The sequence below is a fragment of the Gossypium hirsutum genome, chromosome A06, assembly GCF_007990345.1.
Source record: "Gossypium hirsutum isolate 1008001.06 chromosome A06, Gossypium_hirsutum_v2.1, whole genome shotgun sequence".
In the NCBI taxonomy this organism is placed as follows: domain Eukaryota; kingdom Viridiplantae; phylum Streptophyta; class Magnoliopsida; order Malvales; family Malvaceae; genus Gossypium; species Gossypium hirsutum.
This window is the reverse complement of record NC_053429.1, coordinates 72,513,904-72,521,883: the sequence shown is the minus strand read 5'-3', so window position 1 is coordinate 72,521,883 and position 7,980 is coordinate 72,513,904. Positions and strand designations below refer to the sequence as shown.

Genomic DNA, 7,980 nt, shown 5'->3' with positions numbered 1-7,980 from the left:
ATCACTCGCATCACACTTTAGTTCAAATAGCAAGTTCCAATTAGGTGCAATTATGATTGGAGCATTAACTAATGTATCCTTTAAAGTATTAAATGCTTCTAAGCATTCCTGATCGAAGTTAAAAGATATATCTTTTTCTAGTAATTTAGTCAAAGGCTTAGCTATTTTAGAAAAATCCTTAATAAATCTTCTATAAAAACCAGCATGTCCTAAAAAGCTTCTAATAGCCTTAACTGAACTAGGGGGTGGTAATTTTTTGATTGTTTCTATTTTAGATTTATCCGCCTCAATCCCTTTACTAGAAATTTTATGCCCTAATACAATCCCTTCTTGAACCATGAAGTGACATTTCTCCCAATTAAGCACAAGGTTTGTTTCCTCACATCTTATTAGAACTCATTTTAAATTTTTAAGGCAGAGATGGAAAGAGTTACCAAATACCAAAAAATCATCCATGAAGACTTCCATGATATCTTCCACGAGTTCGTCAAATATGATTATCATAGCATTACATAATCCAAAAGGCATTCTATGATAAGCGAACATACCATATGGGCACGTGAATGTCGTCTTTTCTTGATCTTCAAGAGCTATTGGGATTTGGAAGTAACCAAAGAGTCCGTCTAGAAAGCAGTAATACATGTGTCTGAATAATCTTTCCAACATTTGGTCAATGAATGGTAAGGGGAAGTGATATTTTCTTGTGGCGTTGTTCAGTTTCCTGTAGTCTATGCTAACACTCCACCCTGTAACTGTTCTTGTTGGGATTAATTCATTCTTCTCATTGGTCACGACTGTCATGCCTCCTTTCTTGGGGACAACCTGCACTGGACTTACCTAAGAACTGTCAGAAATAGGATAAATAATTCCAGCATCTAGAAGTTTAATTACCTCGGCTTTTACAACTTCCTTCATGTTGGGGTTCAAACGTCTTTGAGCTTGCACACACGATTTGTATTCATCTTCCATCAAAATTTTGTGGGTGCAGAAAGAAAGGCTGATTCCTTTAATGTCAGAAATTTTCCACGCTATGGCCTTCTTATGTTCTTTTAGTACTTGGATTAATTCCTCTTTCTCCTTGGGTTGCAAATTAGAAGCAATAATAACTGGTAATGTAGAACTATTTCCATGAAATGCGTATTCTAAATGGTTTGGTAATTGTTTAAGTTCAGTTTGGGAGGCTCCTCAATAGAGGGTTTTTCCTTAAAGTCATCATTTATCTTAATACCCTCATATTCTACTTGTCTTGACGAATGGTCATTAGGTTCCTCACCTGTCTCCTCGTCTTGAGCTGGATATGGTTCCGTCGTCTCCTCTTGTACAATCTCCTGAAAAGAGTCTTGAGTAACATGATTAATAGAGTCAATGAAATAACATAAATCATCCTGTTCCCTAGAGAATCGCATAGCATCATAAATTTTAAAGATCATCTCCTCGTCACCTACTCTAAGTACCAATTTACCGTCACCCACGTCAATCACCGCTCTAGCAGTGGCTAGGAATGGGCGTCCTAAAATTAAGGGTACTTCCACATCTTCATCCATGTCAAGTACAACAAAATTAACAGGGAATATAAATTTATCTACTTTTACAAGTACGTCTTCTATAATACCCCTAAGATATTTAACAGATCTATTGGCTAATTGAATACTCATCCTAGTAGGTTTAGGTTCCCTTAGACCAAGTTGTTTGAACATTTTATATGGCATCTAATTAATACTGGCGCCTAAATCAGCTAGTGCTTTTTCAACATTCAGATTACCAATTAAGCAAGGGATAGTAAAACTTCCTGGATCTTTTAGTTTAGTTGGTAGCTTGTTTTGGAATATGGCAAACCATTCCTTGTTGAGGTCTACTATATATAAGTCCTCGAACTTCTTTTTGTTTGTTAGAAGCTCCTTTAAAAATTTTGCGTAGGTAGGCATTTGCGAGATGGCTTCAACAAAAGGCAAGTTGATATGTAATTGCTTAAAAAGTTTAAGAAACTTACCGAATTGTGCATCAATGCGATCTTTTTTTAATTTTGCTGGATATGGGACTGGTGGTGTATATTCCTCCGGTACTAGTTTATCACTATTTTCGGGTTTTTCTTCCCTCATTTCGCTTTCCACGGATTCTTGTGCTAACTTCTTTTCAGATTCTGCTAACACTTTCCCACACCTTAGTGTAACTGCTTTGACATGCTCTCTTGATTTCGTATTACTAAGTAAATTTCCTAGTGATCTTTCCGAGATTAGTTTGGAGAGCTGGCTTATCTAAGTTTCGAGCCCTTGGATTGATGCTTGTTGATTCTTGAGTGCTGTCTCGGTATTTTGGAAGTGAGTTTCTGACACTGATATGAATTTTGAGAGCATCTCCTCAAGGCTTGGTTTTTTCTCTTGTTGATAAGGTGGTTGTTGAAAACCCTGAGGATTTTGTTGCTTTTGATTCCCTTGACCACCCCAGGAAAAATTTGGATGGTTCCTCCAACCTGCATTATAAGTATTACTGTTTGGGTTATTTTAAGATCTAAAGTTATTATTATCCGTATAGTTGACTTATTCATCTTCGGTTGTGGGATTGAAGGATTGATATTCTGTATGCACACCTCCTCCACTCGCGTCACAACTCATTACTGGATATACCGCGTAGAACCAAGTAAACCACCAATCTTTTTATTAAGAAGTTCTACTTGATTTGACAGCATAGTAACTGTGTCGATGTTATAAACGCCGGCTGTTTTTGTTGGCTTAGTCCTCATGACTTGCCACTGATAGTTATTCAATGACATTCCTTCAATGAATTCATAAGCCTCTTCAGGTGTTTTGTTGTTGATGGTTCCGCCAGCAGCTACATCAACCATTTGCCGAGTCGAGGGATTCAGGCCATTGTGGAATGTTTGTACTTGCAGCCAAAGCAGTAACCCATGGTGAGGGCACCTTCTCAGTAAGTCCTTGTATCTCTCCCATGCATCGTAAAGTATTTCTAAATCCATCTGCAAAAAAAAAGTGATATCATTACGTAATTTAGCCGTTTTAGCTGGCAGAAAATATTTTAGAAAAAATTTCTCAGTCATTTGTTCCCAAGTAGTGATAGACCCTCATGGTAACGAGTTCAACCACTATTTAGCTTTGTTTCTCAGTGAAAAGGGAAATAACCGAAGACGAATGGCATCATCAAAAACGCAATTGATTTTAAATGTATCGCAAAATTCCAGAAAGTTTGCTAAGTGAGCGTTGGGATCTTCATCCTGCAAACCATCAAACTGAACATACTGTTGTATCATTTGAATTGTGTTAGGTTTTAGTTCAAAAGTATTCACAGCTACAGCAGGTCTAACTATGCTAGATTCAGTTCTTGTTAAAGAAGGTTTAGCATAATCATAGATTGTGCGTGGAGCAGGATTTTGATTAGCTGCAATTGCAGGAGGTAACTGATTGCCTTGGTTTTCAACCATCTCTTCGGTTGGGGGTTGAGTCTCATCTTCTTGCTCGTTCTTCTTGCCTGGATATGGAACCGGTGGTGATTATTCCTCCGGTACTAGTTTGTCATTATTTTTGGGTTTTTCTTCCTGCCTTTCGCTTTCCACTGCTTCTTGTGCTAACTTTTTTTTAGATTTCGCTAAGACTTTCCCACTCCTTAGTGTAACTGCTTTGACATGCTCTCTGGATTTGGTATTACTAAATAAATTTTCTAGTGGTCTTTCCGAGATTAGTTTAGACAGCTGGCTTATCTGAGTTTCGAGTCCTTGGATCAATGCTTGTTGATTCTTAAGTGCTGTCTCTGTATTTTGGAAACGGGTTTCTGACACCGAGATGAATTTAGAAAGCATCTCTTCAAGATTTGGTTTTTTCTCTTGTTGATAAGGTGGCTGTTGAAAACCCTGAGGATTTTGTTGTAACAGCCCGATTTAAGGCCAAAACAGAACAGTGGTTTCGAAACCACGAATCCGAGAATTTATTATTTTGATTAAGTTTTAGTGTTTATATTATGATTGCATAATCGTGTGAGAATTTCGTTGCGAAATTTTATCGATTGGGTGTTTAATTTGACATTTAGGACTAAATTGAAATAGGTGAAAAATGTGTGTGTTCTAGTTCATAAAGTACTTGATTGAAATGGGGATTTTAATTAAAGGTCCTTAAATGGCAATTAGACCATTATACTTTATATGGACAAAAATTTGGACATGGATGGAATTTTTAGAAAGTTTAGTAGTAAGGGCATTTTGGTCATTTGCATAATAAATGAAATAAAATGGGAAAAATAACACAAAAATGTGTTCATCCTCATTTAACTTGGCCGAAACTTGCATGTTCTCCATAGCTAGGGTTTGTTCCTAGCTTTCAAGCTCAATAATTAAGAAAGGTGTGGAATCGACCTCGAACGAGGGAAGGAAAAGGTTTTGGACTAAATTGCAAAATTTCCATATTTTGCACCGAGGTAAGTTTGTATGTAAATAATACATTAACTTCATTTACATTTTTGTATTTCAGCCTATTTTATATATTTTAGTTGATTTTGAATCATAAACCGACTATTGGAAGAATGGAAATAAGTAATAGTAAGAGAAATCCCGGTTGAACTTTCAAAAAGATTGAATAATATAGATAAAATGTAGCTAGGTCACATGTATGGTGCTAAGTGCACATCCTTTGTACAAGAGAGCTACGAGACACTATGTAGTAGCTAGGTCACATGTGTGATACGGGATGTATCCCATGTAGACAAGAGAGCTACGGGAGAGAATAAATGTAGCTAGGTCGCATTTGTGATTCCAAGTGAAGGACACCATGTAGACAAGAGAGCTACGAGGTAAATTGGCTAGGTCACATGGGTGGTACTAAGTGTTCACCATGTTACAAGAGAGCCGAATTATATGAAATATGATGGTGGAGCTGTGTGCTGAAACCACTAAGTATCGAGGATTGATCCGAATTGTTCAACGGGATGATTTTATAGTTACAAATGATTTTATAGTGACATTATAATAATGAACCTACACTTGTGATGTATGAAATGTGGTGAAAGTGAATTGTGATATATAGGCTAAATGAGGTAAATACAAAGAAAGTGTGAAAGAGTGAATTAGCAATAATACTGTTTTGGACGGTTGCAGTGACGTGAATTTGAAAAATCACAAAAAATAGTAGGAATTTAATTAGAGGCTGAATAAGATATTCATTTAAAGCTTAATGAGTCTATTTTCATGTAAAAGAAACAAAGCAAGTAAAGAAACTCTATAATTTGAGATATTTATAATTGCGTGTGACTTGCTCAGAATGACTATGTGATCCCCTGTTCTTACTTTGAAAAATCATTAAAAATTTTACAAAACTAATTAAGAAATATAGTTTATATTTCTAGATTCCTTATTGAGTCTAGTTTTAAATGAAATAGATTTTATGGCTATTTGGATTGTATACGAGGAGAAATTCAATTCGTAGTGAACAGAGGTCAGATCAGACGAGCTGTATAACAGGGGAAATTTTAACTAATAAACTGTACTAAATGGATGGACCAAAAATTATAGAAAAAAATTAGTAAAAATTAATATGAGTCTAGTTTCAGCAAAATTTTACGGAATTGAATTTTGAGTTTTGTAACTCGAGTTATGATTTATTTAGTGAGTATGATGCAATAGAGACAGCTTGACCAAAGAGGAGTAAATGGTGAAATTAAAAGTAGATACACTTGAGTTATGGTGTAAACATATTAGATTCTTATTCATTATTTACATACTTGCTTACTAAGCTATAAGCTTACCCTCTTTTCTCTCTTCTGTCTTATAGTGTCGTCCAGCTTGCACAGGAGTCAAGGATCGTTGAAGATCTGCCTGCACTATCAATATTTTTGGGTATTTGAACTAAACATTTTGAATTATGGCATGTATAGTAGACTTAGTTATTTTGTTACGTGTCATAATTGTCTAGGTCTTAAAATGTTAAGTATAATATTTGACCGATTATTTTGTACGAAGCCTTTGAAATTGGCTAATATTATTAAAGGCATATGTTATAATGATTCATGATCTAATTGTATGCCATTTTTTTGTTTTGGTTTTATTTAATGGTATGTATTATGATTCGGTAATACCTCGTACCCTGTTCCGGCGACGGATACGGGTAAGGGGTGTTACATTTGTGGCTTTTGATTTCCTTGACCACCCAGGAGAAATTTGGGTGGTTCCTCCAACCTGCATTTTAAGTATTACTGTATGGGTTGTTTTGAGATCTAAAGTTAGTATTACCCATATAGTTGACTTGTTCCTCTTCAGTTGTAGGATTGAAGGATTGGTATTCTGTATGTACACCTCCTCCGCTTGAGTCACACCTCATTACTGGATGTACCTGCATAGAACCAAGAAAACTATCAATCTTTTTATTGAGAAGTTCTACCTGATTAGAGAGCATGGTGATTGAATCGATGTTATAGACACTGGCTGTTTTCGTTGGCTTTGTCCTCATAACTTACCACTGATAGTTATTCAGTGACATCTCCTCTATGAATTCATAGGCATCTTCCGGTGTTTTTTTGTTGATGGTTCTGCCAGTAGCTGCGTCAATCATTTTTCTTGTCGAGGGATTCACACCATTGTAGAACATTTGAACTTGCAGCCAAAGCGGTAACCTATGGTGAGGGCACCTTCTCAGTAAGTCCCTGTATCTCTCCCATGCATCGTAAAGTGTTTCTAAATCCATCTACACAAAAGAAGAGATATCATTATGCAATTTAGACCGTTTTAGTCGGCGGAAAATATTTTAGTAAAAATTTCTCGGTCATTTGTTCCCAAGTAGTGATAGACCCTCGTGGTAACGAGTTCAACCACTGTTTAGCTTTGTTTCTCAGTGAAAAGGGAAATAACCAAAGACAAATGGCATCATCAGAAATGCCATTGATTTTGAATGTATCGCAAAATTCAATAAAATTTGCCAAATGCGTGTTAGGATCCTCATCCTGCAAACCATCGAATTGAACAAACTGCTGTATCATCTGAATTGTGTTAAGTTTTAGATCGAAATTATTCGTAGCAATAGCAGGTATAACTATACTAGACTCAGTTCCTATTAAAGAAGGTTTAGCATAATCATACATAGTACGTGGAACGGGATTTTGATTAGCTGCAATTGCAGGAGGCAGCTGATCACCTGGGTTTTCAGCCATCTCGTCGGTTGGGTTTGAGTATCGTTTTCTCGCTCATTCTCTGTGTAGTGTAAACTAAGCCTTATTTCTCTTTGATTTTTGCGAATTGTACGATCGATTTCTTCGTCAAAGAGTAATGGTCTTGACGGGTTTCTTCTAGTCATAAACTATAAAAACCTACCAAGAGAGAGAGAAAAAAAGTAAATTAATAAATAATAAAATAAAATAAAATTACAAGAAAAATAAATGGCTAAAGTAATAAAAATTTAGTGTTCCTAATATTTCGGTTCCCCAGCAGCGGCTCCAAAAACTTGATCGCGTGATTCGTAACAAGTAATAAATATTTATAATGAAGATCAAACCTAGACTAACTATTACCACAACGAAAAGGCAAGTGCACCTATCGAACAATAGTATAGTAATGGCAAGACCGAGATATCGTACCCAAGAGAACCAAAAGTACTAGTAATAACTATCTTTTTATTATCTAGCCTAAGAATAAAAGGGGTTTATTTTAATTAACTAATTATTTAAACTAAAAATGCACAGAGAAAAGAATTGGGGAATTGCTTTTGGGAAAATCGATTAACTTGAGACAATACCTAAGGAAAAATCCATCTAGACTGTACTTGTTATTCTGGCTCTGAATCAGACGATTTATTCATTCAACTTGTTCCGTAGAGATCCCTAAGTTATGTTATTATCCCTATTGAAGACTAATAACGTCTAATCTCTAGATTGAATAACCGAGACTTTTCTCTAATTAACACTCTAGGGTTGCATTAACTCGATCTATGGATACCCTTATTAGGTTTCACCCTAATCCGAAAAAATCTTGTCACCCTATTTCTAGGCGCG

General features: G+C 35.9%; 2 non-coding genes across 2 annotated transcripts; both read left to right on the top strand.

The window, feature by feature from the left end:
• The first annotated feature begins 2,900 nt into the window (after nt 1-2,900).
• LOC121231576 (small nucleolar RNA R71) lies at nt 2,901-3,007 on the top strand. Its single transcript, XR_005929634.1, has one exon. It is a non-coding gene; the product is annotated as a small nucleolar RNA R71 (small nucleolar RNA).
• Nucleotides 3,008-6,606: 3,599 nt separating this feature from the next.
• On the top strand, nt 6,607-6,713 carry LOC121231167 (small nucleolar RNA R71). Its single transcript, XR_005929234.1, has one exon. It is a non-coding gene; the product is annotated as a small nucleolar RNA R71 (small nucleolar RNA).
• Nucleotides 6,714-7,980: the final 1,267 nt, after the last annotated feature.